This window comes from Danio rerio, chromosome 4 (genome assembly GCF_049306965.1).
Source record: "Danio rerio strain Tuebingen ecotype United States chromosome 4, GRCz12tu, whole genome shotgun sequence".
Classification (NCBI taxonomy): Eukaryota; Metazoa; Chordata; class Actinopteri; order Cypriniformes; family Danionidae; genus Danio; species Danio rerio.
Window position 1 is genome coordinate 29,311,476 of NC_133179.1, and position 14,003 is coordinate 29,325,478.

Here is a 14,003-nt window from a genome sequence, read left to right on the forward strand (position 1 = left end):
TATAATAAGAATAAATTGGCATGCAGATACAATATAATTTAAATTAAACAAACAGACCACCAAAATAAAGGGTGACCCAATAAAATGTGACCCATGGTTATTTTGTTCTCTACACTTTTAAATACTTAAAGCTTAGTTCTTTTATTAAAATTGTATCCTTTACAATTTAAATAAATTTAATAGTACAAGATCTCTTTAATTGTTTTTATTTTTCATCTTGTTTTATATTTTATTTATTTGCATTAAATTTAATTGTTGTTGCACTGTGTCCTTAATGTTTTCACACCAACTCTAGGCCAAGTCAACATTGTAAATGACCACTGGTTCTTAATTGACTTACCTGGTTAAAAAGAGATTGTTATTACTGAAAATGGAACTGGAAGCAGTTGAATGTGGCATAATAAAAGCTATGTAGTTTACTTGTTGCATCACGCTTGTCTCTAATCAGCGATTGCATCAGGGCTTTTATTTCACTTCCTTTAGTTTTACTCTGCTTGATACTATCATGATAATAAATGTTGAATACTTTAGCTAATCCATCAGCATGATGAATTAAAGACAACAACTCCCATGCTTCCACACTCATTCACACCCTCATTAAACTACTACTTTGTTTGTTGTGAATAAATACCCTAGTGGTTAAAATGAAATAATGGGCTTTATTAAAATGAAGCACACATCCAATAATAATAAAAAAACCCAGAAAAAACAAGTTGGTATTAATTAACTTGTCCATTTCCATGACATTATTTGTACCCTTGCTGTTAATAAAAATAATAATAATTCTTTACACTTATATAGCGCTTTTCTCAACACTCAAGGTGCTTTACACATTGGGGGAATCTTCTCATCCACCTCCAGTGTTGTAATTTATAAATTGTGCACGTCTTATTATATGATTGTAAAAAATAGTATCTACAATCGAAATAATGCTCTTGTGAGCCTGTGTACATTGATGTCATTACTTAGTTTGCTTGCTTAACTAATTCATTTAACTAAAGTAATATAAAATATATTATATTTTTAAAAATCCTGCTCTGAAAACTACCATTGAGTAGTCCACTCTTTAGTATTTGTGACATCTGTAGAAGTTAAAGGTTTCTTCTCAGTAAATTGGCTGAAGACTAGTGGACCGACAAAGAGAAAAACAGAGATAGAAGAAGAGATGAATGCCAGAGTGATGGCACAAATGGCATGCGCTTCAGTGAGGAGCTCCATTCTCCTATCGAGTCCATCTTCACTCAACCAAGGAGAACTATCAGGACTTCAATGCAAGACTATTTTGAACACTGGCACAGTCATGATAGTGTAAGCTCCTCAAATATCTCCCTGTAACAAGCTGTGATTTTTAATTAATTATTTTATTTTATATTATTTTAGCTGGTTTAGCTGATTTAAGTGTTTGTTTATTCCTTTCATGTTGGTTTCACAGTTTGTTTGTTTCTTCATTCACTATTTTTTTCATATTTTAGGAATGGATGATACACATTATATTTTTGGAGTAGATTATTAAAGTGTGTGGCATAATATTTATAAACTGATATATTATGGTTTCCAGACAAAGGACGTTCCTTTTTTTGTCATCTCCTCTCAGAGGTTATGCGAATAAAACAAGCAAAGTAGAAAATAGCTTAAATAAAATTTTATGTCAATACATTACAACACATCATTAAAACTGAACACCAAAATTGTGAGTATAACTCTAGATAATGTATTGCTATTATTATTACATGCAAAAATGTATGTAAAGTATTAATGTAAGGTTGATATAAATGTATATGAATTACTACTTGATTACTACTCAATAAAAAAGTATTCCTTCCACTGTTGATTAATAAAATAAAATTGTAAGACTTCATTTTAATTTACAGTTAACAGTTCTTAACAAATCATTAACTAACACTAATGAGCTGCTTATTAATAGTTAAGGTAAATTGGAATGTTTAGGCTTTGAGTAGGATTAGGGATGTAGAATAAGTATAATATCATAAATTATAACTAATAATGAGCAGTTAATATTGCAATAATAGGCAGGTAATAAGCCAGTAGTTAATAGCATATATTGTGACTTAAACTAAAGTGTTACCAATAAAATTAAATATTGAAGTACACAACTCATTCAGGTTATCAGTATGTCGAAAAATGGGGTTACCAAAGTTCGGGAGGTAGTTTTAAAATTAAACACAATTTAAAAATGCTCTGCACGTGTACCGTTAATGTGCATGAGATGATTATAGATAGCGGCTCACTTTTGGAAAGAATCGATCAGATTCACAGCCCCTACAGTCTCTCAGAGTACCTATCAGACTGTCATTTCATATCTCTATGACATATTGATTATAGCCAGGAGGAGCGGAGGTGTATAGTTTGAAGTTGCACTTTGAAAGAAGGTGTTTGATAGTCAGGACCTTCAGCCCCATGCAAACAAGCAGTGAAACACCATGGACCGTATTGAAAAAGGCAATTACTGTACTGCATTTAACCAAAAAATATAAATATGTCATGATCTACTTCCCTTCACAGCTTCTAACCTTTCTTTAGCATAACACTGAAAAAATTACTGGTCACAAAAACTTACAAAAAAAATAAATAAATACAAGATATAACACAAGAAGTGATACTGATTTAGAGACTATTAATAGTTTGCATGAAATAATTTATAATCATATAACTCTAAACAATCTAGTAATGAACCAGTATCCTGAAACTATGTTTAGGTATTGAAAAGCCCACAAAAATAAGGCTCAGCTGCTGGATAAATTGTGGGTCAGTTTTTCAGTGGATCAAACTCTAGCAGAAAGACTACCAGCCTAGCTCAGTTTCTGTCTGACCTTACAAATGTTATGCCCTAGAGCATAGCTGAAGAAACCGTCTAACAGAGGTTTGTCCCTGAAGTAGTTGTACTGCGAGTAATTTTTTTGGGTGGGAAAATGCACCTAGCTAAAAAATAAATAACCACAAAATGCCCTGAATCAACACAATGTAAGTGCAGCCGAAGTTTGGCACTTTTTAAAGTAAGTTGTTTCTACCGGGAATTGTTGCCTTAAAATATATATTACTGTATGTCCTAAATAGGAATCTGACTTGTTCCATTGTATTTATTATATTATATCTTATCTTTATACTCATATTTTCTCTCCTCAATAAGGGCTTGCGAAGATACTCTTTGAATTATTGTTCAGTATTTGAGAACATCATTTAATTCTAAAGGAGAAAATGTACCATAATGAGGCATTTGTCTAGAGACTGTTATTTGTTTAATGTGATTTTAAGGTACACAGAGATCTTAACTATAAAATATCACCAGTGGATATTCTGTTTATTCGAAATGTAGCTTGCAGTTATGAATTCTGCAACATTAATTGGTCAAGTTCTTTAAATGTAGGTGTATTCAAGAACCTGATAGTAATAAATCACTTTTACATTTTTATCACACATTTAAAAGTACAACCCAGGCTCATTGGAAATACAGTAAATGCGTTGGCCTACATTTTTTGTGAATATGAAATATATTACTTACAATAGGTGCATATTGGTATGCACACATCAAATACAATGCATGGCTTCTTGTAAAGACTGCCTCATGACTGATTGATCTAAACTCGTCCCTTAACCCTACCAATAGTGTTTTCAAGAGCAATAAATTCAGAGGTGGTGTTATAACTGTGACTCAATATTGGCATATAATCTCATCAAACCTGTGAATTTTCAGGCAGATCAGACATTGTTTGTCTGAGGTATAAGTACTTTCTCTACTATAGCAATGAACTGAAGTTAGTCAATCCACCATGGACACGCCCTTTGACGGAAAATTTTGATATTTACAATTTAACATGACAAATGCATTTGGATTGCAGAAAAATGGATCATGGATACGATTTGATAAAATTTGTAGTAGGAGTTCGTTAAAGTGTAAAACATGTCATTTCCTGTTGCCCGCTGGTGGCCCTATGACTGAATATGTACATTGGCATGTAAATGTATTCAGGTTATGACTTATCAAATCTGTGAATTTTGAGGCAGATCAGTCAATGCATGCTTGAGTTATAACGACTACCTATTTGGTGGTAAAACATCAACATTTGTGAGTTTCACGAAAACTCTAGATCTTCACAATTTAACATCGCCAAGGCCTGTATATAACTATAGCCAATTTTGGTGCTGATCTGATAAAATACCTAGGAGTTGGTTACAATGCCTGGACATAGCAAAAACTGTCCTTTTTTTGCAGAGGAAGTTAAAAATATCTGACTTCCTGGTCAATTTTGCATTTCAATCCAAGAGACTTTTTTTGTAGGTATTGGCATGTTTGATGTGGTGCCAACTTTCATAAATTTAAATGAATCTTAGCTCGCAGGGCACTTTGTTGATTGTTTATAGGTGGCACTGTAGAGTTATTTTGCTACACCAACATTTGAAACCCATATCAAACATAAATGTCCGCCACTCCTGTTGTGTGTGGACCCTCAAAAGTGTGATTCATTCTGCAAGGGAAAAATAAAATGAACAAAGGGTGCAATTCCAATAGGGTCTATGCACCACTGGTGCTCAGACTCTAAAAACTGCATCATTGCCACATAGAACCATGCTTCACCTGACTCAAATCCAAGCATTCTATAACACTACAAAGTTGAGGTCTGCATAAATTTCCTAATAAAACGCGGTAGCGGTCGGTAACTCTGGTGTAATTTGAACAGGAGTGGGCATTCTAACAATATAGCATTCCTGAGTAAGAGAGCGGGCATGCACTGTGCTGCTGTGTGTGTGTATGAATGAGAAAGAGTGCGTGCATCCGCTGTGGTGCTGTGTGTCACTTGTTATAAGCTGTCTGGACTCTGTAGCATCCATCTGGATGTTTTTTGGAAGGCATATTAAATCGCTATACATTTTACAATCTTCTTTGGTCCAAAATGTACCTGCTATGTGTATAGAAATATACAGATATAATATATAAAACACAATTGGTATTTGGCAAATATATTGAGTCGACCGCACATCACGCGGCACTTATGTCTAACCACAAAGGGGCAAACAAAACTGACATTTAGCCTACAGTCCTTCCACAACCTACAGATTTATCTGTTATCTCTTTTGGTAGCACCCAATTTTAATGTAAGATTTTGGAAACCAGATCTAAATTTAGCGGGAACGATCAGGTCGAGTAGAAAAAGGGGCGGGTCGGGCAGCGGGTGAACAAAGACTGAATTTACAGCGGGAGTAGTCAGATGCGGAATAAAACCTGGCTGGAACGGGACTAAAAATTCAGTCCTTTGCAGATCTGTACTACAAAGTGTGCTACTGAGTAAACTAACTACAACAGAAGTGTTGTCCATTTGAAGATAAAAAGGTGAGGCAAACTTATGTCGACATTTTTACATGAAAATAATCATTCATTTGTTGATAATATGTCCTTGTAAACATCATTTGTATAATGCTAATAACACATTGCTGTTGTCATACTGTCCCATGATGTTCATTTCACATAGAAATTACAGTCAAACACACAGTTTTTTTTAAGTTTTTAAACAAATATTCCAATGAGTAAGTGTCCCTATATTGTTTGCTATTCTCAGAGTATTGAAACAATTTAACAGACCTTCCATTCAGTACATTTAGTGTATATTACTGGTATCCTTTTCAGCATAGATATATCTGAACACAATCATTAAAAAGCATGTGACCATGTTTTTATTGACTTCCATTGGAATGACTGTCTCAAATATGTTCATTAATCTCATCTATTATTTCAAGTTCTTCTAGGTAAGCCAGCCTATTCACATTTGTGTCATAGAAATTTCAGGCATTTCTCTGCACTGCAAATGGGCCATTTCATATAAATGAAATATATGTTGCTTGCTTGGATTTTATGTGTTTATAACCTTGCCAGTGGTATTCTGGTAGTGGTTCAGTAAGTGAATAATGCATTGGCAAAACATTAAGGACAGTTTTCCAACTGTGCATTTTTGTCTATGCAAATGAGCTCTATTGGGGAAAGAGAGGTGGGTCACACTATAGACGCACTCTCTACTGACAGATCAACTATTAGCTTTTAAGTTCTGTTCCTAATGCATTCTTTTGGGTCTCTGACAGCCAGAACTTATGAAAAGATGTAACTATTTTAAGTATTGTCAGAAAACTCTTGTGAAAACGCATGATTTTTAAAAGGAGACATGCCTCTAAACCTCACCCCTAAACCTACACCTCATTGGGGGATGAGCAAACATTCTAAAATGAAATTGTTCAAATTAACATGATTTAGCCACTAAATAAAAAACATACAAATTGTCATGAGATTGCATTGAAAAAGAGACCACAACATATGGCATGCTCTGATTCTAAAACTTGAGAGGTAGCAACAGATTTGAGAACGTTTGAGCCACCGGTCCTTTATAAATAGACATTAACAGACTAAATACAATCAGGCTCTTCATCTAGCAAGACAGATGCAGAATCCTTCAAGACTCCATCCCAGAGAGACAACAATTAACTAGTTCTTGAGTCCCTGTGTGAGTGAGGAATTACCTGACAATCTGCCTTAAGTGATGCATAACCAAAAATTTGATATTAATATAAAAATTGCAACACAAGGGTATGAGCTGAAGAGCTAGGAGAAATACACAAGGCAAATATAAAGAGGGATGGGAAAAGAAACCAAAATTAAACTGTGAACAGAAATTGGAGAATTACACATACATACACAAACGTATTTGTATATGTTGTTTACAAGGACCTCTATAGGCAAAATGTATGTTATACTGTAAAAAGCGTTGGTCCCACTTTATATTGTCGCTTATACCTGTGAACTTACATGGTAACTAGGTGTGTAAGTATGTAACTACGATGTACACACTGCTACATAGTATTTACTTGTGTAATATTGGTATAATTACACACATGTATCCACCCACTAAATAGTATGTGTAAGTTCAAATGTGTAACAGGACATTGGTAACTGCACTAAGAAAGTACACATTTGTAACACGAACTATGTAAGTGCATTGCTAAACAACAATACGTACTTGCAGGTGTTTTCCCACTCCCACACCTGTTTGCATACCATGTACTTGTGAACATTGTATAGCAGAACTAATGCTGCATTAGAAGGTTTCACCTTGTGATACCAGTGTACTTACATGGTAACTCCACAGGAACTGTCCACTCAATATAAAGTGTAAAATGGCCACAAATTAAAGACTACAAAACATTTGAGAGAACATTTGAAATTCATTCAGTGGCACTACTGGCTGGGAAGGTGAAATAGTGAAGGTGCCTTTTTAGGTGTTTATCATTATTTTGAACACATCGAAGAAAAGGAAAAGGGGATTATCTCAATGAACAGTGATTTTACTTGAGACAAATAGTACAAAACTAAACTTTCAATAATCCCTATATACAGCATGTATAGCTCTCTATATATACAGTTGAAGTCTTATTAGCCCCCTTGATTGATTAGACTGCTTGTTTATTTTTTCCCCAATTTCTGTTTAACGAAGAGCTAATTTTTTCAACACATTTCTAAACATAATAGTTTTAATAACTAATTTCTAATAACTAATTTATTTTATCTTTGACATGATGACGGTAAATAATATTTGACCAGATATTTTTAAGACACTTTTATACAGCTTAAAGTGACATTATAGGGCTTAACTATGTTAATTAGGTAAACTGGGCAGGTTAGGGCAATTAGGGAAGTTGTTGTATATTGATGGTTTGTTCTGTAGATTATCGAGAAAAAATATAACTTCAAAGGGCTAATAATTTTGTCCCTAAAATGGTGTTTAAAAAATGTAAAACTGCTTTTATTTTAGCCTAAATAAAATAAATAAGACTTTTTCCAGAAGAAAAAATATTATCAGACATACTGTGAAAATGTCCTTGCTCTATTAAACATCATTTGGAAAATATTTAAAAAAGAAGAAAAATATTCGAAGGGGGCTAATAATTCTGACTTTAACTGTATGTATATATATATATAAACTTTTTTAAGCTAAATAAGGTTAATTGCAGAGCTCCTCTATTTAAAAAAAGAAAGAAAAAAAAGTTAGGTTAGGTTAGGTTATAAAAAGTAATGCATAAATAACTCTAAAAAGTAACATAATGCAATACTTACCATTGAAAGTAATCAAGTGACACAACTAGTTACTTTTTTAAGGAGTAACTCAAAATTGTAATACCTTATTTTTAAAAGTAACTTTCCCCATCATGGCTCTGCACCATGCATGGCTGCTTTTTAAGCATTTCTTTCAACCTCGCAGTACATGCAGTAGACCAATCACAACAGCCTAGATTGTTGTACCAATCACCACAAATTAGCATCATGCAAAGGAGGGGTTTGGAAAAAAAAATATCGCTGAATAAATCATATGGTAGACATTGGGATAATTAGGTAAAACTAAATCCATATTATGGACCTGCACAGTGGCGCAGTGAGTAGTGCTGTCGTCTGGATTGCAGCCGGAAGGACATCCATTGTGTAAAAATATATGTTGGATAAGTTGGAGGTTCGTTCCACTGTTGTGACCCCTGATTTATAAAAGGACTAAGCCAAAAAGAAAATGAATGAATGAATAAATCCATATTAGACAATGAAGACAATGAAAGTGTTTTTTTGACTTTGCAGGCATAGCCTGTTGTTGGAGGCCCGCAAAAACCAAAGCATTACATTTTATAATGCACAATAGACTATAATAGACAATAGACAAAAAAACTCTTTAAGTATTTTGAATCATAGGGCACAAGCGTTTCTTCATAAACCAACTTAATAGTGTACAACTACTCTAGCCAATGTCATTATACAAGTTTGTGTTCCTGTAAACCACATAAACCTGTACACACACATACACACAAAAAAGTCAAATAAGCGTACATAACCATGGTGGAAATTATCTACCTTCTACCCTAAAGTGACTACACACAGTGTGATGTTGAAGATATGCACTCATACATCTCATACTGTAGTGTCAAATGTTATGCAAACAGAAAGAAACAGCATTCTGCAATTAGATGTGTTCTTTCAGTATGGCCATAGAGGGAGAGATGCAGAAACATACTGACAGTACAGGGATAGGGCTGAGTACTGCGTGGTTGACATTTGATTGTGTTTGTGTTTGAAAGAGCTGTAGTCAGACCACGGCGGTAGCTCAAAGCAACTGGAGTGGATCCAAGCTCCCACCGGATTCACTGACCAACATAAATACACATCCGTGTCTTAAAAGTGAAATTATGATATCTCAGCATAAAAAAAAGAAGTAGTTGGGGCAGAACGAACTACATTTGCAAGTGCTGACTCTTACAGATCACATGCTGTCTGTATGTATTAAAAACTGCAATTAGTTTCATTACTCTGAAAGCCCTGGATTATTATTTCTGGTGAACATTCAAAGTGGGAATTCATGCAAGCTCTTCAAGCTAAATGTAAGCCGACACAAGACATTGTACAAAAATGGTATTTATTGATTTTATGTTACAAGGTGCAAATTTTACAAGATTGTACTAAGTACTTTAGCAATGATTTAAATGCTAATACCTAGATACGTACATGCAGATGTGAAAAGTCATCTTTTTTTATAAAGCCAACCCAGGCTCATTCTGCAAACATAGCCCTATATACATTTTGCAGAGAGCCAAATACATTCCAGTAGGTATGTTTTTTGCAGTTTTTGTTTTCGTGAATCCATCAGCGGCTGCTGTGTACGCTTTTTCAGATCTCAAATTTCTCTCACGAGTGCCATTTGTGCCTGCTGTTCTTGCGTAAATCCACTAGAAGCTGCTGTCAACTGACTGACTGACTAACTGACCATTATCCACACCCATCTCCTTCCCTAAACCCAGGGCATAATTTGTGATCCGGCACCTCATTTTACTGATCCCCCTACTTTCACTTTGTTCCACAACTCCCCAACCCTCTTCACTTTCATCCGTGACAACCAATCACCACCAACCCTCCCACCCCGTTCTTCACTTTTGTGCACGACACCTCAACATCGGTAGAATGCAGGATCTGTTACGGGACCTCGCGATTCACAAATTAAGCACTGCCTAAATCCATCCGCCAGTGTTTTGAAAAGCAATCCAGAAAAAGAAAAGAAAAGTCCTTACCTGATTTTTACCACCTTTTTCAGATTTTACCACATTCTCACCCTGTATTTTACTTGTTTATTTGATTTTTTGGCTTTTGTTTTTTTCTTAATTGCTATATGGAACCGTTCCTCACCAGATTCGAACCCTGTCATCACAATCAACTCCTATCTATGTCTTAAGTCTGCCAACATACGCTGCAAGCCACTGGACAAACTGGTAACTGCAGGAAAGGTGTCCATACGGAAGTGTAGTAATAATTGGATTTATCACAAATATAAACATCACAACTTCTATTGTATATCTTCTTGAGAGAATGTTTTATCCTCTAGCTGGAAGGTGGGATTGAAAAGATGGTGCCTTTTAAATCCAGCATTGTGATTGGATTTGATTGTGAACATGGATGTCATCCATAGTGTGATCGGCATTTGCATTGTCATAGTCCACAGTTAAACTGTTATTATATTATAGAGTCTAAAATATGCAAGAATCATTTTCCAAACCACATCTAATTTACCCAAGGCATTGTTTTGAATATGTAACGTCTAATATCACTATGTGATGTTGATCTTTACATAAGCATTCAATTATAAACATTAAAAAGCAAAGTTTCATACAGTGGTGTATATTAAAAAGTCCATATTAAACATATACATGATCATTTCAATCTACAAGTAAAAATATTCCATTTTGTGTCCCTTTTGTGAGATGCAAGTATTGTGATCCATGTCTCTGTGTGAGACGATGTAGATTAGAAAGAATGTTGATTATATCAAGAAGCCGTTTTACATGTTCTGGGCTCTTAACACCTTTGTCCTTCAGAAGAACAAAGGACAGATGGTCACCATCCCAATTGCCACTTTTCTGATAAGCTTAACAAAAGGGCCAGAGTTACGTGTTAACTCTGCAGCATTTGTTCATATTAAACATTAATTTCCACAAGTTAATTTCCACAAGGTCTTGAATTTACCGCAGATCAATACAGAGGTAAGTGGTCAGCTGATAAGAGCAACATGGAACAGCATCATACCGCTATGTAAAGTTTGTTTTAAAGAAGAAATGCAGCCATACATACTTCTGGCTACATAATTCACAATCTCCAGAAATGTATATAGGGCTACGTTTTCACGTTGCATAAAGCAGCTTTACAGTACTAAATGTAAAAGTAACGGAAACAGTTATCAAAGGTGTGAAGTACTTGAGTAATTTTATTTGATTACTGTACTTAATTATTGATTTTGAGGAATTGTAGTTTACCTGAGTGCAATTTAACATTAATATTTTTACGTCAACTTAAATGTTTGTTTGTTTTTTTCTCTAGCTACAAACACACAAATTGAATTGAGCTGAGATTTGTTTTAATATTCCAGGAAATTGGCCAGATATGTTTATTGGTCTGTCGGAAGTGATACTATTCATTTATTTTTCTTTGGCATATTCCCTATGTGTCAAACCCAATTCCTGGAGGGCCACAGCTCGGCACAGTTTGCCAACTTATCCAGCATTTGTTTTACAGAGCGGATACCCTTCCAGCTGCAACCCACTACTGAAAAACACCCATACACTTTCATATTTACACACAGTCAATAAGGACGATTCAATTTATTCACCTATAATGCAGGTCTTTGAATTGTGGGGGAAACCAAGCACCAACTGACCCAGCCAGGACTCGAACCAGCAACCTTCAGGCTTCACTCCTGAACCACCGTGCAAGAACATGGATCTAAAAGATATTATGGCTTTGTCTAAAGCTCTAAAATCTTGCTTTCAGATGCAGCATTCCAAAGCAGGAAGAAATCAATTTTGTCCAAATTTAAATTCTGCTTCCAGTCTCAAAGGTACCCTCTTACGATGTCAGGCGTTGCTAAACTGCATTGTGGATCCATCGACACCGCTTCAGAGGCATTGCTCGCTGCAGAAGTTGGGACTTGCTCAACTTTTCAAGCGCCGATGGAAGCATCAGCCAATTAGATTGCAGTTTGCAAATACATCAGCTTAGACAGTGGGCTGTTGCTGATTAATTTCATTAGCTGAAGCTGATATAATGATCGCCTCAGCCCCAACTTCGGACACGCCCTCTGTCAAGCGTTGACGCTGAAGCCCCGTGTGAATGGGGCTTTACAAATCAGCATAGCTGTATCCTTCACTACCTTAGAAATTCCACAGTCCTGTGCATTCCATTGTTAACAGTTAAGCTAAAAAAAAGTCTCAGAAATCTGTTTAAAATCAGTTTTACGATGTGCTGATGTGGGCATATGCTGCCTCCAGTGTCAGCCAAGCTTTCTTATGTACCGTACAACAGTCAATCAGTGGCAAAAATATAAATAAATAAATAAATAAATAAAAAATAATAAATACAATAATATATATATATATATATATATATATATATATATATATATATATATATATATATATATTATTGTATTTATTTTATATATATATATATATATATATATATATATATATATATATATATATATATATATATATATATATAGGAAGAACATGATTCAGCTGCGAACACAGTCCAAAATCAGCCACAGCATCAAGAGCAACCATGGCAATAAATTTCATAAAATTGTTTTCTTTTAGGGGTATTATTAAGGATGAAATGTATACCAGTCAAACTAATGAGGATATAAGTTGTTTATTTATTTTTTATGTTTTTTAACAATCATTAAAAGAATATAAACAAAGGGTCAAAACACAGCTTGGCAAGATAGGGAAAATGCTTTGTAATGATCACTTTAGGGATACTCAGTAACTGAAAGTGAGTTTGAGTAGTGTATATATGGTCCATCAAATCAGTGGTGATGTCCTTCAACTGTGAGTGTTTGTGTATTCAGGAGGTAAACTGAACTGATGTGTGACTGCAGGGCACGGTGGGATATGTAGTTCGGTAGAATTGCATGGAGTGCTAAAAGCAAAGGCTACATCGCGGGTGATCACAACAAAATGTTATTTTATTTTAAAAAGTTATTTTGAACCTCCTTTTCATCTTTTCAGTTCTCATTCCTGTAAAATTTTGCATTATTACTTTCTGAAAGATCACATGATATTAATACTTTCTTAATATTTTAGGTCCGGGCTGGGCCAGTTGTCATTTTTGTGTAAAGTTTGCATGTTCTCCCCGTATTCGTGTGGGTTTCTTCACGGTGCTCGGGTTTACATGTGCTATAAGTGAGTTGGGTAAACTAAAATTGGTCGTAGTGTGTGAATAAGAGTGTATGGGTGTTCCTCAGTACTGGGTTGCAGCTGGAAAGACATCCACTGCGTAAAACATATGCTGGAATAGTTGGCGGTTCATTCCGCTGTGGTGACTCCTGAAAAGGGACTAAGCTGAAGGAAAATGAATGATTGAATTAATTTCTTTATTTCAGATCAAATAAGTGTACTATTAGTGAGCTCAATAGATGCCTTTCAAAAGCCCTAAAAAGCAATCCTCCAAATTTTTAACCGAACCAAGATACACGATTTGGACAAACTCACACCAGCTAATTACATTGGTATATCAGTTTTAAATCAATTATTCAGTGGTGTGATGTTGAAACACTTACCTGCATGGTGCCAATTAGAGGCAGTGTTCGCGGCTCACACTCACCCATCTTCATTATAATGTTAGACTATATTGAGATGCCACAGATGTCTCAACAAGGTGTCTCAAAGGTCAACGCTCCATGATCTGCAAGAAACGAACATTCTGTTGCCGTGGCAATAGGAGGTGAAGTGTGTGTGTAAGAGAACAGAGAACAATAAGTGCTCAGGGAAACCTGGCGGAGTGGCCGGTTGCCAGGACCCCCATCACCACCTACAACTTTTAAACCAGCTCTTCTATATTTCACAGCTTCATGCAAGAGTGCGTTTCGACAGGATGCTGCTGTCTGCTTTTCATGCGTCTTTGTACACAGTCACTGGAGCTT